Here is a 22,449-nt window from a genome sequence, read left to right on the forward strand (position 1 = left end):
AACATGCACTGGGGAAGGGACAGTCTTAATAAATGTTGCTGGAAAAACGGGATATTCACTTGAAGAGGAATGAAATTAGACCCCATCTCTCCCTATATATAAAAATTAACTCAAAATGGGTTGAAGACTTACATGTAAAACCCAAAACTGTGAAATGACTAGAAGAAAACATAAAGTAAATGCTGCAGGACATTGGCCTGGGCAAAAACTTTATGAATTTTATAAATAAGATCTCAAAAGTACAGGTAGCAGAAGCAAAAACAGAGAAATGGGATTACACAAACTAAAAAACATCTGCACAGCAAAGGTAACAATTACCGGAGTGAAGAGGAAATCTGCAGAATGGGAGAAAATATTTGCAAACAATTCATCTGACAGGGGCTTAATATTTACCATATAGAAGAAACCTAAACAACTCAAAAGAAAAAAATCTGATTTCAAAATGGGCACTGATATAAATAAAATTTCTGAAAAAATACCTATAAATGGCCAAGAAGTATATGAAAAAAAATGCTCAACCTCACTAATCAGGAAAATGCAAATGAAAACCAAAATGACATATCATTTCATCCTAGTTAGAATGGCTATTACACAAAAAACAAAAATAACAGATTCTAAGTGGGATGGAGAGAAAGGGAAACTCTTATACATTGCTGGGAGAAATGTAAATTAGTATGCCCATTATGGAAAACAGTATGAACTTTCTTCAAGAAACTAAAAGTAGAACTACCATATGATCCGGCAATCCCACTACTGGGTATGTATCCAAAGAAAGGAAATCAGTATGTCAAACAGATATCTGCACTCCCATGTTAATTGCAGCAGTATTCACAACAGCAAAGATGTAATCAACCTCAGTGTCCATCAAAAGATGAATGGATAAATAAAATTCATTAAAAAGTGGATTATATCACTATTGGCAACAGGGATAAACCTTGAAGGCTTTCTGTTAAGTAAAATAAGCAAGGCAGAGAAAGACAAATGCCATGTTTTCACTTAATATTTTTATGGTAAACAAGTTGATCATGGAAGTAGAGATTCGAATAGTTGTTATAATAGCCTGGGAAGGGTGGAGAGGAGAGAGGATAAGGAGATGTTGGTTAACAAATAAAAAAATAAGCTAGATAGGAGGATTCTAGTGTTCTATATCACCATAGAATGATGATAGTTAACGATTATTTATTATATAGTTTCAAATAGCTAAAGAGATGGTTTTGAATCTTCCCAGCACAAAGAAATGATAATGGTTTGAGGTTATGGATATGTTAATTACCTTGATTTGATCATTACAGATTGTATATGTGTATGGATATATCTATCACACTGTACTCCATAAACATGTACAATTATATCATGTGTATCAAAAAAAGCATGTTATATTTTAAGTTAAAATGTTCATGACCTTCTGGAACTTGCCTTGCACATAAACTATACAATAATCCATTAGTTAATATTTTGCTTTTGTGGCTAATATCAAACAGAAACTAAATTCTTATGATAAATTATAATCTACTTCTCACATGAAAGAGTGTAAGGTAAATCCAATCAATATATTTAAACATTAGATGCCCTGTAATTTTCAATTTTGATATAGGCTGTTAACACAAGAATCAGAATTATGTTCTGATATGTTAAATGGTTTAATCTGAATTTTAATGATTCACCCCCGACCTCTAGCAATAGACATCTATTTGTAGATGTTCGACAAATATGAAAGATAAGCTAATTTCTCCAGTTATAATGAAACACTGACTCATGTATATAATATGTAGAATTACATTAAAGACCAAGTATTGAGCTTTAGGGGGATATGTGAGATAGTAAGATAGTAAATTAAAAACCTAAGGAAAGGATAGTCAGAAAGAAAGAGGAGAAGCAAGAGGACATAGTATCATCTTAGTTAGAAAAAGTATATTTAAAAAAAAAAACTTTTATTTTAAGTTCAGGGGCAGATGTTCAGGGTTTGTTATATAGGTACTCACATCATGTGGGTTTGTTGTACAGATTATTTTGTCACTGAGATACTAAGCCTAGTATTCAATAGTTATTTTTTCTGTTCCTCTCCCTCCTCCCACTCTCCACCTTCAAGTAGGCCCCATTGTGTGTTCTTACTCTTGTTGTGTCCATGTGTGCAATCATTTAGCTCCCATTTATAAGTGAGAACATGTGATATTTGGTTTTCTTTTTTAAAATCTTTCAGAAACACCTTTTATGTTCCTTTCCAATAACTACTCCCCTCAAAAGCCACCTTATTGTGTTACATGTCATGATTTTTTTCCATATCATTTGTTTTTTAAAAAATATAGGTGCCATGTCCTATATCCTGGGAGGCATGCAGAATATTTTTCTTAAATTTTCTCCGGGGTCCTGCAGTAGCTTATCTTCAGAGATATGCTTGTTTTTTTATTTCCATACGTTATTGGGGGAACAGGTGGTGTTTGGTTACATGAGTAAGTTCTTTAGTGGTGATTTGTGAAATTTTGGTGCACCCATCACCTGAGCAGTATACACTGTACCCTATTTGTAGTCTTTTATCCCTCACTCCCTTCCCACCCTTTCCCCTGAGTCCCCAAAGTCCATCGTGTCATTCTTATGCCTTTGCATCCTCATAGCTTAGCTCCCACTTATGAGTGAGAATGTAGGATGTTTGCTTTTCCATTCTTGAGTTACTTCACTTAGAATAATAGTCTCCAATCTCATTCAAGTCGCCGCAAATGCAGTTAATTCATTCCCTTTTATGGCTGAGTAGTATTCCATCATATATATATATATATATATATATATATATATATCACACAACTTCTTTATCAACTCATTGATTGATGGGCATTTGATTTGGGTTGGCTCCACATTACTGCAATTGCAAATTGTGCTGCTATAAACATGCGTGTACAAGTATTTTTTTCGTGTAATGACTCCCTTTCCTATGAGTAGATACCCAGTAGTGCGATTGCTGGATCAAATGGTAGTTCTACTTTTAGTTCTTTAAGGACTCTCCACCCTGTACTCCATAGTGGTTGTAATAGTTTATATTCCCACCAGCAGTGCAGAAGTGTGCCCTGTTCACCGCATCCACACCAACATCTCCTATTTACTGATTTTTTTATTATGGCCATTCTTGCTGGAGTAAGGTGATATCATATCGTGGTTTGATTTGCATTTCCCTGATTATTAGTGATGTTGAACATTTTTTCATATGTTTGTTGGTCATTTGTATACCTTCTTTTGAGAATTGTTTATTCATGTCCTTAGCCCATTTTTTGATGGAATGTTTTTTTTCTTGATTTGTTTGAGTTCATTGTAGATTCTGGATGTTAGCCCTTTGTCAGATGTATAGACTGTGAAGACTTTTTCCCACTCTGTGGGTTGTCTGTTAACTCTGCTGACTATTCCTTTTGCTGTGCAAAAGCTCTTTAGTTTAATTAAGTCCCAGGATTTCATCTTTGTTGTTATTGCATTTGCTTTTAGGTTCTTGGTCATAAAATCTTTGCCTAAGCCAATGTCTAGAAGGGGTTTTCCAGTGTTACATTCTAGAATTTTTATAGTTTCAAGTCTTAGATTTAAGTCCTTAATCCATCTTGAATTGAGTTTTAAATAAGGTGAGAGATGAGGATCCAGTTTCATTCTCCTACATGTGGCTAGCCAATTATCCCAGCATCATTTTTTGAAAAGGGTGTCCTTTCTCCACTTTATGTTTCTGTTTGCTTTGAGTTCATTTGGGTCTTCTGTTCTGTTTCATTGATCTATGTGCCTATTTTTATACCAGTACCATGCTGTTTTGGTGACTACAGCCTTACAATATAGTTTAAAATCAGGTAATGTGATACCTCCAGATTTGTACTTTTTGCTTAGTCTTCCTTTGGCTATGTGGGCTCTTTGTTGGTTCCATATGAATTTTAGATTTTTTTTTCTAATTCTGTGAAGAATGATGGTTGGTATTCTGATGGAGACTGCATTGAATTTGTAGATTGCTTTTATCAGTATGGTCATTTTTACAATATTGATTCTACTCATCCATGAGCAAGGGATGTGTTTTCATTTGTTTGTGTCATCTATGATTTCTTTCAACAGTGTTTTGTAGTTTTCCTTTAGAGGTTTTTAGACTCCTTGGTTAGGTACATTCCTAAGTATTTTATGTTTTTTGCAGCTACTGTAAAAGGGGTTGAGTTCTTGATTGATTGTCAGCTTGGTCACTCTTGGTGTATAGAAGAGCTATTGATTTGTGTACATTAATTTTGTATCTGGAAACTTTGCTAAATTCTTTTATCAGTTCTAGGAGCTTTCTGGAGGAGTCTTTAGGGTTTTCTAGGTAAATGATCATATCATCAGCAAACAGCGACAGTTTGACTTCCTCTTTACTGATTTGGATGGCCTTTCTTTATTCCTTTCTCTTGTCTGATTGCTCTGGCTAGGACTTCCAGTACTGTGTTGAAGAGGAGTAGTGAGAGTAAACATTCTTGTCTTCTTCCAGTTCTCAGAGGGAATGCTTTAATTTTTTCTTCTTTCAGTATATGTTGGCTGTGGGTTTGTCATAGATGGCTTTTATTATATTGATGTATGTCCCTTATATATCAATTTTGCTGAGAGTTTTAATCATAAAGAGATGCTAGATTTTTGTCAAATGCTTTTTTCTGCATTTATGGAGATAATCATGTGATTTTTGTTTTTAATGCTGTTAATGTGGCATATCATATTTATTGACTTATGTTAAATCATCCTTGCATCCCTGTATAAAACCCTCTTGTTCATGATGAATTATCTTTTTGATATGTTGTTGGATTCTGTTAGACAGTATTTTGTAAAGGATTTTAGCATCTATGTTCATCAGGGATATTGGTCTGTAATTTTCTTTTTTGGTTATGTCCTTTACTGGTTTTGGTATTAGGGTGATACTGGCTTCATAGAATGATTTAGGGAGGGGGTCCTTCTTTCTCTATCTTGTGGAATAGTGTCAATAGGATTGGTACCAATTTATCTTTGAATGTCTGGTAAAATTTAGCTGTGAATCCATCTGGTCCTGGACATTTTTTTGTTGTTGTTGTTAATTCTTGAATTACCATTTCAGTCTCTGCTTGTTTTTGGTCTTTTCAGGTTATCTAATTCTTCCTGGTTTAAGCTAGGAAGGTTGTATCTTTCCAAGAATTTATTCATCTATTCTTGGTTTTCTAGTTTATGCACATAAAGTTGCTCATTGTAGCCTTGTGTGATCTTTTGCATTTCTGTGGTGTCAGTTGTAATATCTCCCGTTTCATTTCTTATTGACCTTATTTAGATTTTCTCTCTTCTTTTCTTGGTTAATCTTGCTAACGATCTATCAGTTTTACTTATCTTTCCAAAGAACCAGCTTCTTGTTTCATTTAACTTTTGTTTTTTTTTGCTCCAATTTCCTTTAGTTCTGCTCTGATCTTGGTTATTTCCATTCTTTTGCTGGGTATGGGTTTCGTTTGTTCTTGTTTCTCTATTTTCTTGAGGTGTGACCTTAGATTGTCAAGTTGTGCTCTTTCAGACTTTTTGATGTAGGCATTTAGGGCTATGAACTTTCCTTTTAGCACCACCTTGACTGTGTCCCAGAGGTTTTGATAGGTTTTCTCACTACTTTCATTTGGTTTGAAGAATTTTTTAATTTTAACTTTGATATATTTTTAACTCAATGATCATTAAGGAGTAGGTTATTTAATTTCCATGTATTTGCATGGTTTTGGAGGTTCCTTCTGGAGTTTATTTCCAGTTTTATTCCACTGTAGTCTGAGAGAGTGCTTGATATAATTTCAGTTTTCTTAAAATTGAGAATCGTTTTGTGGTCTATCATGTGGTCTATCTTGGAGAAAGTTCCATGTGCTGTTGAATAGAATGTGTATTTATAGTTGTTGGATGGAATGCTCTGTATATAGCTGTTAAGTCCATTTGTTCCAGGGTATAGTTTAAATCCATTGTTTCTTTGTTGACTTTCTGTCTTGATGACCTGTCCAGTGCTGTCAGCGGAGTATTGAAGTATTATTGTGTTGCTATCTCATTACTTAGGTCTATTAATAATTGCTTTGTAAAATTGGGAGCTTCAGTGTTAGGTGCATATATGTTTAGGATTGTGATATTTTCCTGTTGGACAAGGCCTTTTACCATCATAGACTGTCCCTCTTTGTCTCTTTTAACCATTGTTGTTTTAAAATTTGTTTTGTCTGATATAAGAATAGCTACCCTGGCTTGCTTTTGGTGTCCATGAAATGTGTTTTTCCACCCCTTTACTTTAAGATTATGTGAGTCTTTATGTGTTAGGTGAGTCTCCTGAAGGTAGCAGATGGTTGGTGAGTTCTTATCCATTCTGAAGTTCTGTATCTTTTAAGAGGAGCCTTTAGGCCATTTACATTCAATGTTAATATTGAGATATGAGGTACCATTCCATTCATCATGCTATTTGTTGCCTGTGTACCTTTTTTTTTTTTTTGCTTTTTAACTTGTATTTTTGTTTTATAGATCCTGTGTGATTTATGCTTTAAAGAGGTCCTTTTTTGATGTGTTTCCAGCATTTATTTCAAGATTTAGAGCCCCTTTTAGCAGTTCTTGTAGTGGTGGCTTGGTAATGGTGAATTCTGTCATCATTTGTCTGAAAAAGACTGTATCTTTTCTTCATGTATGATGCTTAGTTTAGCTGGATACAAATTTCTTGCCTGATAATTGTTTTATTTGAGGAGGCTGAAGATAGGGCCCCAATCCCTTCTAGCTTATAAGGATTCTGCTGAGAAATCTGCTGTTAATCTGATAGGTTTTCCTTTATAGGTTACCTGGTGCTTTTGTCTCACAGCTCTTAAGATTCTTTCCTTTATCTTAACTTTAGATAACCTGATGACAGTGTGGCTAGGCAATAATATTTTTGCAATGATCTTTCCAGGTGTTCTGTGTGCTTCTTGTATTTGGATTTCTAGGTCTCTAGCAAGGCTGGGGAAGTTTTCCTTGATTAGTCCCCCAGATATGTTTTCCAAACTTTTAGATTTCTCTTCTTCCTCAGGAACACCAATTATCTTAGGTTTGGTTGTTGAACATAATCCCAGACTTCTTGGAGGCTTTGTTCATATTTTCTCATTCTTTTTTCTTTGTCTTTGTTGGATTGGGTTAATTCAAAGGCCTTGTCTTTAAGCTCTGAATTTCTTTCTTTTACTTGTTCAGTTCTATTGGTGAGATTTTCCAGAGCATTTTGCATTTCTGTAAGTGTGTCCAATGTTTCCTGAAGTTTTTATTGTTTTTTCTTTATGTTGTCTATTTCTTTGAATATTTCTCCCTTCACTTCTTATATCGTTTTTTTGGGTTTCCTTGCGGCTTCGCCTTTCTCTGCTGCTTCCCTGATTAGCTTAATAACTAACCTCCCGAATTCTTTTTCAGGTAAATCAGGAGTTTCTTCCTGGTTTGGATTCACTGCTAGTGAGCTAGTGTGATTTTTTTGGGGGTGTTTTAGAACCTTGTTTTGTCATATTACCAGAGTTGGTTTTCTGGTTCCTTCTCATTTGGGTAGACTGTCAGAGGGGAGGTCTAGGCCTGAAGGCTGTTGTTTAGATTCTTTTGTCCCACAGTATATTCCCTTGATGTAGTACTCTCTCCCTTTTCCTATGGATGTGGCTTCCTGACAGATGAGCTGCAGTGATTGTTGTCTCTCTTATGGGTCTAGCCACCCACCAAATTTACCTGGCTCTGGGCTGGTACTGGGGGTTGGTCGTCTGCACAGCAGAGTCCTGTGATGTGAACCATCCTTGGATCTCTCAGCCGCAGATACCAGCACCTGTTCTAGTGGAGGTGGTAGGGGGGTGAAATAGGCTCTGTGAGGGTTCTTGGCTTAGGTGATTTAATCTTCTATTTTTGTGCTGGTTGGCCTCCTGCCAGGGGGTGGTGCTTTCCAGAGAGCATCAGTTGTGGTAGTATGGGGAGGAAACAGTGGTGGGTGGGGCCCTAGAACTCCCAAGAGTATATGCCCCTTGTCTTCAGCTACCAGGGTGGGTAGGGAAGGCCCATCAGGTGGGGGCAGGGCTAGGCGTGTTTAAACTTAGACTTTCCTTGGACAGTCTTGCTGGGGCTGCTGTGGAGGATGGGGGTGAGGTTCCCGGGTCAATGGAATTGTGTACCTAGGAGGATTATGGCTGCCTCTGCTGAGTCATGCAGGTTGTCAGGGAAGTGGGGGAAAGCTGGCAGTCACAGGCCTCACCTGTCTCCTAAACAATCAGAAAGGCTGGTCTCACCTGCACCGTGCTTCCTCTAACAGCACTGTGTGTTTCTGGGCCGTGGGTGAGCGGGGCTTGAGAACTTGCCCCAGGATACCGCCTCAGCTGTGAAAGAAAAGGGCTTTGATTCTTCCCCTGCCCGTGAAATCTGCATATTGGATTCATGACCTCTGCGGAGTTCTGGCCAGGAGGCTTCTCTATCAGTTCTAATTGTTACAAAATTCAGCTGGAGATTTCCTTCTCCCTGTGGCCTTTTCCCAGTGCCTCTGGCCGCCCTCCTGAAGGTCCTCTGTGAGGTCAGGCAAAAACAGCTTGGCAGGGGACCCAGCGAGCTTCCGGGGGTTTTCCTGCTGCCTCCTCTACCCCTGTATTATGCTGGGCTCTCTAAATTGACTCAGCTCCAGGTAAGGTCAAAATCTTCTCTTGTAATCTAGGCCTTCAGCTTCCGGCCGTCTCCCTTTCCCACTTCCACAGCTTGGGCATCACAGTATTTGTGGTGTCTGCTGGGTCCTGCAGGAGCAATCCGCTTCCTTCAGGGGGTCTGTGGAGCCTCTCAGGTTTCCTGATTTATTCTTTCAGTCGTTCTGGAGCAAAAATTCATGATGCGAGCCTCCACATGCTGCTCTGTCCGTCCAAGTCAGAGCTGCAATCTAGTCCTGCCTCCTGTCTGCCATGATCCCTGTGATATTTGGTTTTCTGTTCCTATGTTAGTTTCCTAATAATGGTCTCCAGCTCTACCCATGTTGCTGCAAAGGACATGATCTCATTCTTTTGTATGGCTGCATAGTATTCCATGGTGTATTTATTGTACCACATTTATTTTATCCAGTCTGCCATTGATGGGCACTTGATTCCTTTTTTTTTTTTTTTTGCTATTGTGAATAGTGGTGCAATGAACGTATGGATACATGTGTCTTTATAACAGAACAAGTTATATTTCTTTGTGTATATATCCAGTAATGGGATTGCTGGGTCAAATGGTATTTCTATTTTTAGGTCTTTGAGGAATTGCCACATGGTCTTTCACAATGATTGAACTAATTTACACTGCCAGTGTATAAGTGCTCCTTTTTCTCTGCAACCTCACCAGCATCTGTTATTTTTTCACTTTTTCTTAATAGCCATTCTGACTGGTGCTACTGGGTCTCTCATGGTGGTTTTGATTTGCATTTCTGTAATGACCAGTGATGTTGAGCTATTTTTGGTATCACTGTTGGCCACATGTATGTCTTCTTTTGAAAGGTGTCTGTTCATGCCCTTTGTCTGCTTTTTAATGGGGCTACTTTCTTTCTTTTAATGTTTTTTTAGGTTCCTTATAGATGCTTAATATTAGACCTTTGTCAGATACATGGTTTGCAAAAATTTTCTTCCATTCTGTAGATTGTCTGTTTACTCTGTTTAGATAGTTTCTTTTGTTGTGCAGAAGCTCTTAAGTTTAATTAGGTCCCATTTGTTAATTTTTGCTTTTGTTGCAATTGTTTTGAGGTCTTCATCATAAAATATTTGCCTATTTCTCTGTCCTGAATCATATTGCCTAGGTCGTCTTCCAGGATTTTTATAGTTTTTTAGGTTTTACATTTAAGTCTTCAATCCATCTTGTGTTGATTTTTGTATGTGGCATAAGGAAGGGGTCCAATTTCAATTTTCTGCATATGACTAGCCAGTTATCCCAGCACAATTTATTGAATAGGGAGTCCTTTCCTCATTACTCATTTTTGTCAGCTTTGTCAAAGATCAGATGATTGTAGGTGTGCAGCCTTATTTCTCGGCTCTCCACTTTGTTCCATTGGTCTATGTGTCTGTGTTTGTACTAGTACCATGCTGTTTTGTTACTGTAGCCCTGTAGTGTAGCTTGAAGTTTAGTAGCATGATGCTTCCTGCTTTTTTTTTTTTTTTTTTGCTTAGAATTGCCTGGGCTATTCAGACTTTTTTTTTTTTAACTTTATACAAACTTTTAAATAGTTTATTTTTCTAGTTCTGTGAAGAATGTCATAGGTGGTTTGACAGGAGTAGCATTGAATCTGTAAATTGCTTTGATCAGTATGGCCAGTTTAATGATATTGGTTCTTTCTATCCATGAGCATGGAATGTTTTTCCATTTGTTTGTATCATCTCTGATTTCTTTGAGCAGTGTTTTGTAGTTCTACTTGTAGAGATCTTTCACCTCCATGGTTAGCTGTATTCCTGGGTATTTTATCACAGCAATTGTGAATGAGACTGCCTTACTGATTTGACTTTCATCTTGGCTGTCATTGGTTTATAACAATACTAGTGATTTCTGCACATTAATTTTGTATCCTGAAACTTTGCTAAAGGTTTTTTTTTTATTAGCTCAAGGAGATTTTGGTATTTGGTATTAGGATAATGCTGGCCTCATATCCCTTCTCAATTTTCTGAAATAGTTTCAATAGAAACGTTAACTCTCTTTGTAACAGCTCTTTGTACAACTGGTCCAGTCCTGATAGGCTATTTATTACTGATTCAGTTTTGGAGCCTGTTAATTGTCTATTCGGGGAATCAATTTCTTTTTGGTTCTGTCTCGGGAGGGTATATGTGTCCAGGAATTTATCCATCTCTTCTAGGTTTTCTAGATTGTGTGCACAGAGGTGTTCATAGTAGTCTCTGATGGTTGTTTGTATTTCTGTGTGGTCAGCGGTAACATCCCCTTTGCCATTTCTAATTGTGTTTATTTGGATCTTCTCTTTTTTCTTCTTTATTAGTCTAGCTAGTGGCCTATCTTGTTATTTTTTTCAGAAAACAAGCTCCTAGATTTGTGGATCTTTTGAGTGTTTTTTCGTGTCTTGATCTCTTTCGATTAAGCTCTGATTTGTTTTCCTGTCTTCTGCTAGCTTTTAGTTTGCTTTTGCTTCTCTAGTTCTTTTAGTTGTGATCTTAGGTAGTTAATTTGAGATTATTCTCACTTTTTTGATGTAGGCATTTAGTGCTATAAATTTCCATCTTAATATTGCCTTAGCTGTGTCCCAGAGATTCTGGTATGTTGTATCTTTGTTCTCATTAGTTTCAAAGAACTTCTTGATTTCTGCCTTAATTTCATTATTTACTCAAATGTCATTCAGGAGCAGGTTGTTTAATTTCCATGTATTTGGATGGTTTTAAGCAATTTTTAAAGTATTGATTTCTATTTTTATTGCACTGGGGTCCAAGAGTATGTTTAGCATGATTTCTGTTCTTTTGAATTTGCTGAGGATTGTTTTATGTCTGATTATGTGTTCAATTTTAGAGTATGGGCCATGTAGTGATGGAAAGAATTTATATTCTGTTGTTTTTGGGTGCAGAGTTCTGTAGAGGTCTATAAAATCCATTTGGTCCAATGTTGAGTTTAGGTCCTAAATATCTTTGTTAATTTTCTGCCTCAGTGATCTGTCTAATACTGTTGGTGGAGTGTTGAAGTCTCCCAGTATTACTGTGTGGGAGTCTAAGTCTCTTTGTAGATTTCTAAGAACTTGCTTTAGGAATCTGGGTGCTTCTGTGTTGGGTGCATATATATTTACGATAGTTAGGTTTTCTTGTTGAATTGAACCCTTTACTATTATGTAATTGTCTTTTTTGATCTTTGTTGGTTTCAAGTCTGAAAAAAATGATGGTTAGATGCCACAAAACAGGTGGCAATGTCTTAACCATATGTGTCTTGTCATGCCCGAGGGCCTCTTCCATCCTTGTTAAGGAGTGCGGTAACCTTTTCTCCTTTCATACAATGCAGGAAAAGTTTCAAGTTGTAATTGGTGCCAAAGAATTTGGGATAAAAAGCTTCCTTAAATTTATCAAGAAAAAAGGGAAGGTATACTTAGGAGAGTAATATCAATATGCATATGAAGAATAAGAAGGGATAAGATTAGATATTTAAACAGTTTAAAGAATATTTAATGTAGAAAATTATTATAGACAACATAGGATAGAATTTTGGCAGGAAGTATGGTACAGATTGTAGTTAGTCTGTATTAAGAATAGATTAATCTGTTAATCAGTTGATATGTATTAATCAAATAAGAAGAATAAAAGACCATGGAGTATGCTTAAAAAAAGCTGGATAGTATACTCTTTTGTCATTTTCCTCTTTCTCCCGCTGAAGACCTGCATGCCAGTGTAATGGCTGGAGCATCAGCAGTTCTTATACCAACTGAGAGACCTTGAAAATAAAGTCATGAATGGAGGAATATAGCAGAAAGGTAGAAGCATGGATTTCTAAAGACACTGTGGCGCTGTCAGTTTAGACCTAGGTTTCAAGCTTAGCTTCTTTACATAAAAGAAAAACTTCTATCATGGTTTAGAAAATCTTATTTTTTATTTCTGTTTTATGCATCTGAACTTATTCTTTCTAGTAAAACTGATTTTGTATCTCCAAGCCCCTTGAATTTCTACAAAGTGTTTGTTACTAGTAGGCTTCTAAAGGGAAAGAGAATGGGAAACTGATCTGATGCACTGTCTTTTCAATGCGTATCAGTGAGTTGTTCTGCTTTTATATTAAGCAGAGGAAGCATATCATGAGCACTTAATGAGTTGACTTTTTTCACCGTTAATGGAAGTATGTGTGGTCATGAAGAAAGATTTTGTAATTAGATACTGACCAGAGGTATACTGAAGCACATTGGCTAGGTTATACTGTGGTGACAAACCACCAAAATTTCAGTAGCTTAATGCAACACAACTTATTTCTTGCTCACTGTACATGTTCAACATGATTTGACCGGGATTCTTTTCCATATAGCCACTCCACATCATATGCTATCTCCTTTGCACAGCAGGGGAAGAATGGTCTAGAGAGTTGGGCACTAGTATTTACCACTGGTGACTCGCATATTCCCTCACATCTCATTTACTAGAATTAGTTACATGACCATGACTAACTCCAAGAAATGAAGCAGTATAGGCTTCCTCATTCACAGAAGTGGGAAAGAACTGGATATTTAAGAACATTAATTATATCTACTACCCTACTAAAACATAAAATAACCTGTGCAAACACTTCCAATGCACAAATATGTTTTTATCTTTTGTTAAATTAATTTCTTTAGAAAGGTTTTCCTCTAAAAAGAACAAAATAAACCATTGCCAGATGAGAATTTCTACAAGATTAATCTCTCTTCAGCAGGTGAAAGACACTTTAACTGAGAAATAGCAAGTTTAAGAAACAGATGAGCACTAAATCTTAAAGATTCACAAACACCCACACAAGTTTATTCATCCATTCATTCTGTAGACACTGATTGAGCATCTGCTAAATGAGGTTCTGATGAAACTTATTGAAATTAGAATGTAGGGTGCCAGATTTAAAAAGGGGAAATGGACATGACTCTAAATATTTCTAAAATTCTTTCTCTAAATAGAATTTTATTCAAAATACAGAAACTACATTACAATCTCCAAATACATTTACATTACCAGATAGTTCTTGGAAACTAATTATATTACTATGATTAAAAATACCACAGTGACATTTATCCCAGTTGGGAAACATTTAACAGAATATATTTAAGAAAACACATCAGAATCTCTGGGAATAAGGTACTGAGAAGACTTTCCTACTAGCTGACTCTAGCTAGCTGCACACACGTTTCATAATAATAACTTAGCAATATGGTTATTTTCCACAAAATAGAAAATTCACTGGTTTTTAATTTAAGTGATATCAATCTACTTCTTTTTGTTTTCTTACATGGTATTTATTGAACTGTTCTACATAAAGTATCACTGTATCAGAATCTGTTATGATAGATTAATAGTAATATAAGTCAACATTTCAAATATCAACTTGAATAAAATCTCTGATGGGAAACTTCTCAATAGATAGGTTACCAATTATACTTTTATGTTCTATATGTGTTGGTATAACACTTATGGAAAGATTCGAAAAAGTATTTTTCCAAATTCTGATTATTTTCTTAGGAGAGATGACTTGAAATGGAAATATTAGTTCAAATTTATTAAAACATAAATTTAAAAGAATAAATTCAACACATACTTTCAAATTGTTTCCAGACAGAAACTTATACTAATTTGTATTCCAACATATAATCAGTCTACTGATGGCTCTTTATTTTGGTTAAAAACTTTATCAAAAATTATTCTTTCTTTAATATTCCATTGCTTTCATCTTGAGAAGGTACTTCTCCATTCAGAAACTGTTATTACTTACCTATATTTAATTCTAGTATTATGATTTTGTTTTACTCTATTGCCTTCAATCTATTTAAGTAATATTTACTTTATTCCTTTAAGCTGTAGGTTTTTGAGAGCAACGACTTTCCTATATACCTTTTAAACAAGAGTCTTTCTTGTGGTGGATATGGTGTGAATATTTCTAGGATAAATGGGGACTATGGTGGCTTTTACCTTTAGAACATCTCATGAATTTTCTATGCCTGAACATGATTTTTCAAATCAATTTTGTTTTAGACAAAAATGACATTTTTATTTTTTAATTATGAAAACATAGATATGTTAATTTCATATTTTTTGGTGTGTTTAAATATATATCCAAAATGGACTAATATCCAGAATGCACAAGGAACTAAAAAAAATCAGCAAGAAAAAAACAATCCCTTCAAAAAGTGGGCTAAGGACATGAATAGACAATTCTCAAAAGAAGATATACAAATGGCCAATGAACATGAAAAAACACTCAACATCACTAATTATCAGGGAAATACAAATCAAAACCACAATGCAATACCACCTTACTTTTGCAAGAATGACCAATAATCAAAAAAAAATAAATGTTAGCATAGATGTGGTAAAACGGGAACACTTTTACATGTTGGTGGGAATGTAAACTAGTACAGTCACTGTGAAAAACAGTATGGAGATTCCTTAAAGACCCAAAAGTAGAACTGCCAATTGACCCAGCAATCCCACTCCTAGGTATCTACCCAGGGAAAAAGAAGTCATTATATAAAAAAAGATAGTCGCACATGCATGTTTATAGTGGCACAATTGGCAATTGCAAAAATATGGAAGCAGCCAAAATGCCCATCAATCAACGAGTGTCTAAAGAAAATGTGGTATATATATACCATGGAATACTACTCAGCCATAAGAAGTAACAAAATAATGGCATTTGCAGCAACCTGGATGGAACTGGAGACCATTATTCTAAGTGAAGTAACTCAGGAATGAAAAACCAAACATCATATGTTCTCACTCACAAGTGGGGGCTAAGCTATGAGGATGCAAAGGCATAAGAATGATACAATGAACTTTGGGGACCCGGGGGAATGAGTGAGAGGGGGGCGAGGAATAAAAGACTACATATTGGGTACAGTGTATCCTGCGTGGTTGATGGGTGCGCCGAAATCTCAGAAATCACCACTAAAGAACTTATTCATGTAACCAAATACCACCTGTTACCAAAAGCCTATTGAAATAAAGAAAAAGAAAAAAGTAAAAAAAAATTTTCATTAACTACAGTTTAGTTTGGTAGGCAGCATTATTTATCAGGAGACTGTCAACAAGAAAAGATTTTTATTTCAAAATTGAACGTGAGAAAACATTATAAAAATTATTCTCTTTCTTTGTTCTATAGGAATTACAGAAATATTTATCAAAATAGTCATATAATGACTTGTTCAATCATATTATTTCCACTTTCTTGAAAGTGCTTGCTTTTGACAACACATACAGTTTGATATCAATACAGATAAAGAAGGGCAGGCAAGTTTCACATAAGGCCTTATACATAAAAAACTTCAATTATAGTTAGTTTCAGAAGACCAATTTTCAAAATTTACTCTATAGTCTTAACCTTTGGTATTTTTACACTGAATTATATATTGGAACACTTTTTTTCCCAAGTGACAATTTAGCATTTTATTTTATTTTTTCTCTTTTTTCTGTAAAATAATGCACAACACAATAATGTATAGTTCAATTAATCCTTATAAGGTGAACATTCTTGTAACAATCATCCAGGTCAAGAAATTGAACCTTGCCAACCATCCTAAAGTCCCCCTTTTCTCCTGATCCCAGTTGCCTTCATTTTTCCTCCAACAGGAATCACCGTCCTGACTTAATATCGTATCTCTGTGTTCCTTGCAGTTTATCACCCAAATGTTCATTCATAGGCACCACATTTTAGTCTTCAAACATTCTACTTCAAAGCTTTAAAAAATGCTACCTTTGTGCCAATTTCTCCAAAGATTAGAATGATGGTTTCCATTTTTTTTTTTTTTTTTTTTTTTCTAAATAAAGTCTTTAGAAAAGGTTACACCTTTGAGTCCTCCTTGAATGGGATTTACATTGCTCTCACATTCACACAAAACACAGACAAACTGTAATAACATTCTTTAGAAGAAATTCATTTCAAAAATATGTTTCAATGACTGTCAGTATTGTCAAAGGGAGCATCCCAACATTCTACAATTTATTATGATAGCAATTGTATCTTTGTGCAGGCTGCACAAAGTTTCTGTTGCTACTAACCAACCTATATACTCATGAGGAAAAAGAAAATGTATATATTTTAAAAATTAAGGGGCAGTGAAAATGTCAGTGAAAAAAGGTTTTGAGTAGAGAATTTGGATGAGTCTAAGCCAACAATTAATGTAAATGGCACCAATTTCTTTTTCTTGGTGTTTTTTTTTAGACAAACTTTTTTTTTGTTTGTTTGGGATGGGTTCTCACTCTGTTGCCCAAGCTAGAGTGGCACTGGCGTGATCATAGCTCACTGCAGCCTTGAACTCCTGGGCTCAAGAAATCCTCCTGCTTCAGCTTCCTGAGTAGCTGGGACTACAGACGTATACCACCAAGCTCAACTAATTTTTAATTTTTTTTCAGAGATGGGGTTTTGCTATGTTGCTCAGGCTGGTTTCAAACTCCTGGCCTCAAGCTATCCTCCCACCTCAGCCTCCCAAGTAGTTGGGGTAATAAGTGTGAACCACCATACCAGTCCTGGACAAATACTTTCATTGAAGAACAAAACTATATTGAAGAATATATAATTCATCACTGCACAGCTTTTGTGAATTTTTATACAGGAAAAATATTATAAACCACTCCTCAGATCAGGCTGTAGGACACTATGAACAGTCAAAATAATAAGTATCCCTATGTCTCCTCCAAAACATTATCACTCCAACCTCCACAAAATGTAACCACTATACTAACTTCTATCAATCTAGATTAGCTTACTGGTATTTGAAAAATGGAATAATGTGGTGTAATGTGTATGCATTCTATTGTGCTTGGCTTCTTTTGCTCAACATTATGATAGTGAGTTTCATATTGTTGCATGCAATAGTAGTTAGTGCTTCTTCTTGTTGTGTAGTATTGTATGATATGACCATACCACAGTTTATTTATTCATTTTATTACTGATGGACACTTCGGTTGTTTTCAGTTTTTGCTTCATTAAAAATAATGCTGCTAGGAGCCTTCTATTTTTCTTTTGGAGAATATATATACATACACATTTCTATTGAGTAAATAGAAAGCAATGAAATTGCTTAATGAAAGAGTATTGAGTGTCCCAATTAGCAGATACTGCTAAACAGTTTTCCAATGAATTTAAACCTTTTTACACTCTCATCAGCAAAGTGTAGGATTTCCACTTGCTTGTCATTGTCACAAACACTTGGAATTGTCAGCCTCCTAAATTTTAGCTATTTTCTTAGATGTGCAGTGATACCTCATTGTGGTTTTAACTTGTCTTTTTCTGAGGATTAATGAGGTTGTAAACTTTTTTTATGCTTATTAGCTACTGCCTATCCTTTTTTGTGAAATATTGGTTCAAGTCTTTTCTTCATTTTGTGTTTAACTGGATTTTCTTTTAGAGCTTTTTGATATATTCTGGATACAAGCGTTTCATCAGCTAGATGTATTGCAACCATCTTGTAACTATGGCTTAACTTTAACATTCTTAAATAATCGTTTGGTTATTAGAAATTCTTAGCTGTATTCAAGTCCATCTTTATCTTTTTTTCCCTCTTTTTGTCCTGTTTAAAAAACTTTTGCCTACCCCAAGGTCATGAAGTAGGTTATCTTCTAGATGCTTTATTGCTATCTTCTTACGTTTAGGATTACGATCTATCTGGAATTGATTTTTTTCCCCATGCTATGGGGTAGGAATCAAGATTCATATTTCTCCCCAATGAAATTAAATTTTTCTGGAGCAATTCATAAAAAGAATAACTTCCCCCTTTGCATAGTGATGGCATGTTGATTATAAATCAGGTGACTATTTCTGCGTGAGTATCTTTTTAGGGTCTCTGTTTTGTTCTATTGTGCTACTTTCCTGTCCTTACAACACCACTAATCTTAATTACTGCAGTTATGTATATTTGATATGTGATCATTTCAGATTTCTGGTTTTTATTGTTTTATGTATTGAAGAGTATGTTATATATAAATTTTGGAATCCAATTTCCACCTAAATTCAACTGAAATAATTTTGATCAATTTGTGAAAAATTAATATATTTATAATATTGAGGCTATGGTTTATAAAATTAATATATTTATAATATTGAGGCTTTCTAACTATGGTTTATTACTGCATTTATTCAGATCTTTATCTCAGTAATGTTTTGGCAATTATTTTGTAGAGGTCATGCTGATCTTTTGTTAGATTTAATCCTAAGCATTGGATATTTTTGAAGCTAGTGAACCAGAGCCTAAATAAGTCACTAGAAAAGTCATTCCTGACTGGAAACAGATGATAGAGGAAACTAGATATCCTCCTACATAAATAGTTATTCTCATAGAATACTAAGTAGAGACCATTTTTTTCATTTTTGGTGAGTGTATATGTAAATTGTTAATATTAAGGAGCAATTATATCTAATATATAATCACTTAAGCCGTTGGCTTAATTTCATTCTCTACATTTGTCTTAATATTACAAATAGTAGTAATAATAATAGAAAGTTGAAGCCAGAAGTAAGCCCCTTAAGAAGTCTAGAAAATCTCAGGCCACTACTAATTATTGGGTGGCTTGTACAACAGAAATGTATTTTTCTCACTTCTGGAGGCTCGAAGTCCCAGATCAAGGTGTCAGCATGGTTATTTCTTCTAAGATCTCTCTCCTTGGCTGGCAGATGGCTGTTTTTTTCTCATCTCTTCATGAGGTCTTTCTTCTGTGTGTTGGCGTCCTAATCTCTTCTTCTGACAAGGGCACCAGTCATACTGGTTTGAGGCCCAATCTCACGAGTTCAATTTATCTTAGTTACCTCTTTAAAGCCCTTATCTCGAATACAGTCACGTCCTGAGGCCCTGGATGTTGGAAAAGGTTTCTTGCCATAATTTCAACCAATTTGTTGTCTATCCTAGACCCAGTCCTTGGATGTCTTTCTCCTCTATGTGTACTATCATGGCATTTCTCACTATGTACGTATATATCCTCATGACTTCCAAACTTACCTATTCTGGGATCCTATACATATAAACACAACTATCTACTTAACATTTCTGCATGGATGTCTAATACACATCTCAAACGTAACATGTCCAAAAACACATTTCTGCTCCTTCCTCCAAACCTGCTTCTCTTGCTGTCTTGGTTAGTAGCAACTCTTCCAGATGCTCAGTATAAAACCCTTGGGGACTCTCCTTAACTCCTCCTCTTCTCTTTTGCCTTATATATTTAACACATCAGCAAAGTTTATTGGCTCTAACTTTAAAATATATTCAGAAACAAATTCTCACTGCCACCTCTAGAATCTCCCAAGTCCACTCCCCATTATCTCTTGCACCCAGGCTTATGTTATATTCTGCTCATTTTTTTCCCTGCTTCCACCCTTACCACCTTCAGTGATGGAGCAGTCAGTCACCCTGCTGAAATGTAAGTCAGATCATGCCCCCCAATTGCTGCAGATCCTCCAATTACTTACCATCTTATTTAAATTAAAGGTTTCTACAATACCTGATTTCCCCAAACTTGTCCAGGTTAATTTCTGACAACTCTTTCCTTCATCCACTCAGCTCCAGCTACATGGGCCTCCTTGCTATTCTCTGAACAGAGACGGAGTGCACTTTTTGATTTTTCTGCCTTAAAAGTTCGTTCCAATATATCCCAATGTATCTTTCTATTGCCCCCTTCAGGTCTTTGTTTAAATGGCATCCCATCCATGAGACTTTATCTGACAGTGTTGTTTAAAATTATAACATTATTCTACTCCCTTGCCTCCTTAGTTCCTTTTCTTTATATTAATACTACTTATCCCATTGAAAATACTATAAAATGAACTTAATTATTTTGGTTTATATCTGCCTTTCTGCACACATGTGTAGAGCCTATGTAGATAGTAGTATTTATTTATTTGACTCATTGATGCATTCCCCATAAAGTATGCATTAGTCTACATAAAATGATAGACTGCGATTTTTGTTTGTTTGTTTGTTTTGAGACAGAATCTCACTCTGCCACCCAGGCTGCAGTGCAGTGGTGCAATCTTGGCTCACTGCAACCTCCATCTCTGGTTCAGGCGATTCTCCGGCCTCAGCCTCCCGAGTAGCTGGGATTACAGGCACAAGCCATTATGCCTGTCTAAATTTTGTATTTTTAGTACAGACGGGGTTTCACTATGTTGGCCAGGCTGGTCTCGAACTCCTCATCCCAAGTGATCTGCCCACCTCAGCCTCCCATAGCTGGATTACAGGCGTGAGTCACTGCACCCGGCCATGATATACTGCCTTAATGCAATAATTATATTAGGCTATTTAAAATTACTATGTAAATTATAGAAATTATAAAAGGATTTAGCTTTCCTACAGAGTTTTCACGCTTATAAACATATAAAAGTAACTCCTACATAAATTAAAAGGTATTTAGCTGGTTTCCATGTTATGACAAGTAAAAACAAAAATGAACAAACTAGCTACCAGGAATAGGAAAGTGTGGGAATTTCTAAAAGGCTGTTTTAATGAAAGAATTCTGGTAGTATTTATGATGGCTAAAGAAAAGTGAACCTAAAATATACCAGTGTATAAACAAGGCTGATGACATAAAAATACTGAGGATTGTCGCCTTTGTGTCTGAGACTGAGGATATCAGTTGCTTTGGTTTCCTTAATACATTATTTGCCTTGCCTAGCGTTGTCAAAGGACAGTATTTACTTAAGTTATTTAAATTAATTTTGAGAATGAAAAATTCATAAGGCTGAAAGAGGGCCATAGAAGATAAAAATTAGTTCACAGCAAATTTAATGTCAATGCTTACTTCCTGGAGCATGTTAATATATTCTGTGTTTTGTTCCTCATAGCAGAATCTTGTTAAAATTTCAGAACAAAAAAGGAAATAGATTCCTTGTAAAGAGAATGGCTGTGTATCTTAGGTAGGAAAAACATACACAAAAGTAAATGTTTTGCCTTAGAAATAACTCGTATAACACTTTCAATATCCAAACATTTATTTTTAAAAATACAATTTAGACTTCTCTGAGTTGCTTATAAATAAGCAACATTTCTTATAGGAATAATTTCAGCAAGAAATAACTAAGATGAATAAATAAAATATTATATGTATGTAAATCGAAAGCATTAACAAAAACAAATAAATAAAATATTATATATATGTAAATTGAAAGCATTAAAAAAACAAATACCCCCCAAGAAAAAAAAATATTGGTCAGCTACTATATCTAACTAGTTATATCTGCTAGCCTAGTATATGGTAGTTACTGATTTTATATTTCTAAATGAAAAAATAAATTCATCTTTCATATAAAATTATTTTTTCTCATTAAACTACAATGTTAGAGAAGAATTGAATCATATTACAGTAACATTATACCTTTATCTTATTAATAGTTAATCTGTTGAGGCATGAATTATGATGTAGTTTTATGACATATGCCAATTCCTTCCTACCCATTCTCTCTTTGCTTAGAAAAAAACATCAGCATGAGCTAAAACAACTTTTAAAGACTAAATGACCTACCCAAGGCCTCAAGAGATTTCATAATTCTGAGCCTTATTTTCTGTATCTGTAAAATAAAAGGCTAGGACTAGAAGACCTAAGATGAATTCCAGGCTCTATCATCCCACAACTCTAAGATTGCACAAATAACTCACCTGATATAGATCTGTAGCAATCTCGCTCAGAGCTCTTATCACACTGTATTGTAATCTGGGTTGTTATTTATTTTTAGCCCATCTTGTTCCTTGGTAATACTGTAAGGGGATTTCCACTCTGTCTTACCTACACCCATCCAACTATCCATCTAGTTGTACATGCATCTATTTTTCATCCACCTATTCATTCATCTAACAATCCACTCATCATCCATCCTTTGATC

General features: G+C 35.3%; 1 protein-coding gene and 1 non-coding gene across 4 annotated transcripts in view; both read right to left on the reverse strand.

The window, feature by feature from the left end:
• HTR1F (5-hydroxytryptamine receptor 1F) overlaps positions 1–22,449 on the reverse strand; it is a 187,239-nt gene that overhangs the window by 61,143 nt on the left and 103,647 nt on the right. The window lies entirely within an intron of this gene.
• Positions 11,798–11,923, reverse strand: LOC116467703 (U6atac minor spliceosomal RNA). The gene has a single exon (XR_004247909.1). It is a non-coding gene; the product is annotated as a U6atac minor spliceosomal RNA (small nuclear RNA).

The sequence above is a fragment of the Hylobates moloch genome, unplaced genomic scaffold (genome assembly GCF_009828535.3).
Source record: "Hylobates moloch isolate HMO894 unplaced genomic scaffold, HMol_V3 SCAFFOLD_4, whole genome shotgun sequence".
NCBI classification, from domain to species: domain Eukaryota; kingdom Metazoa; phylum Chordata; class Mammalia; order Primates; family Hylobatidae; genus Hylobates; species Hylobates moloch.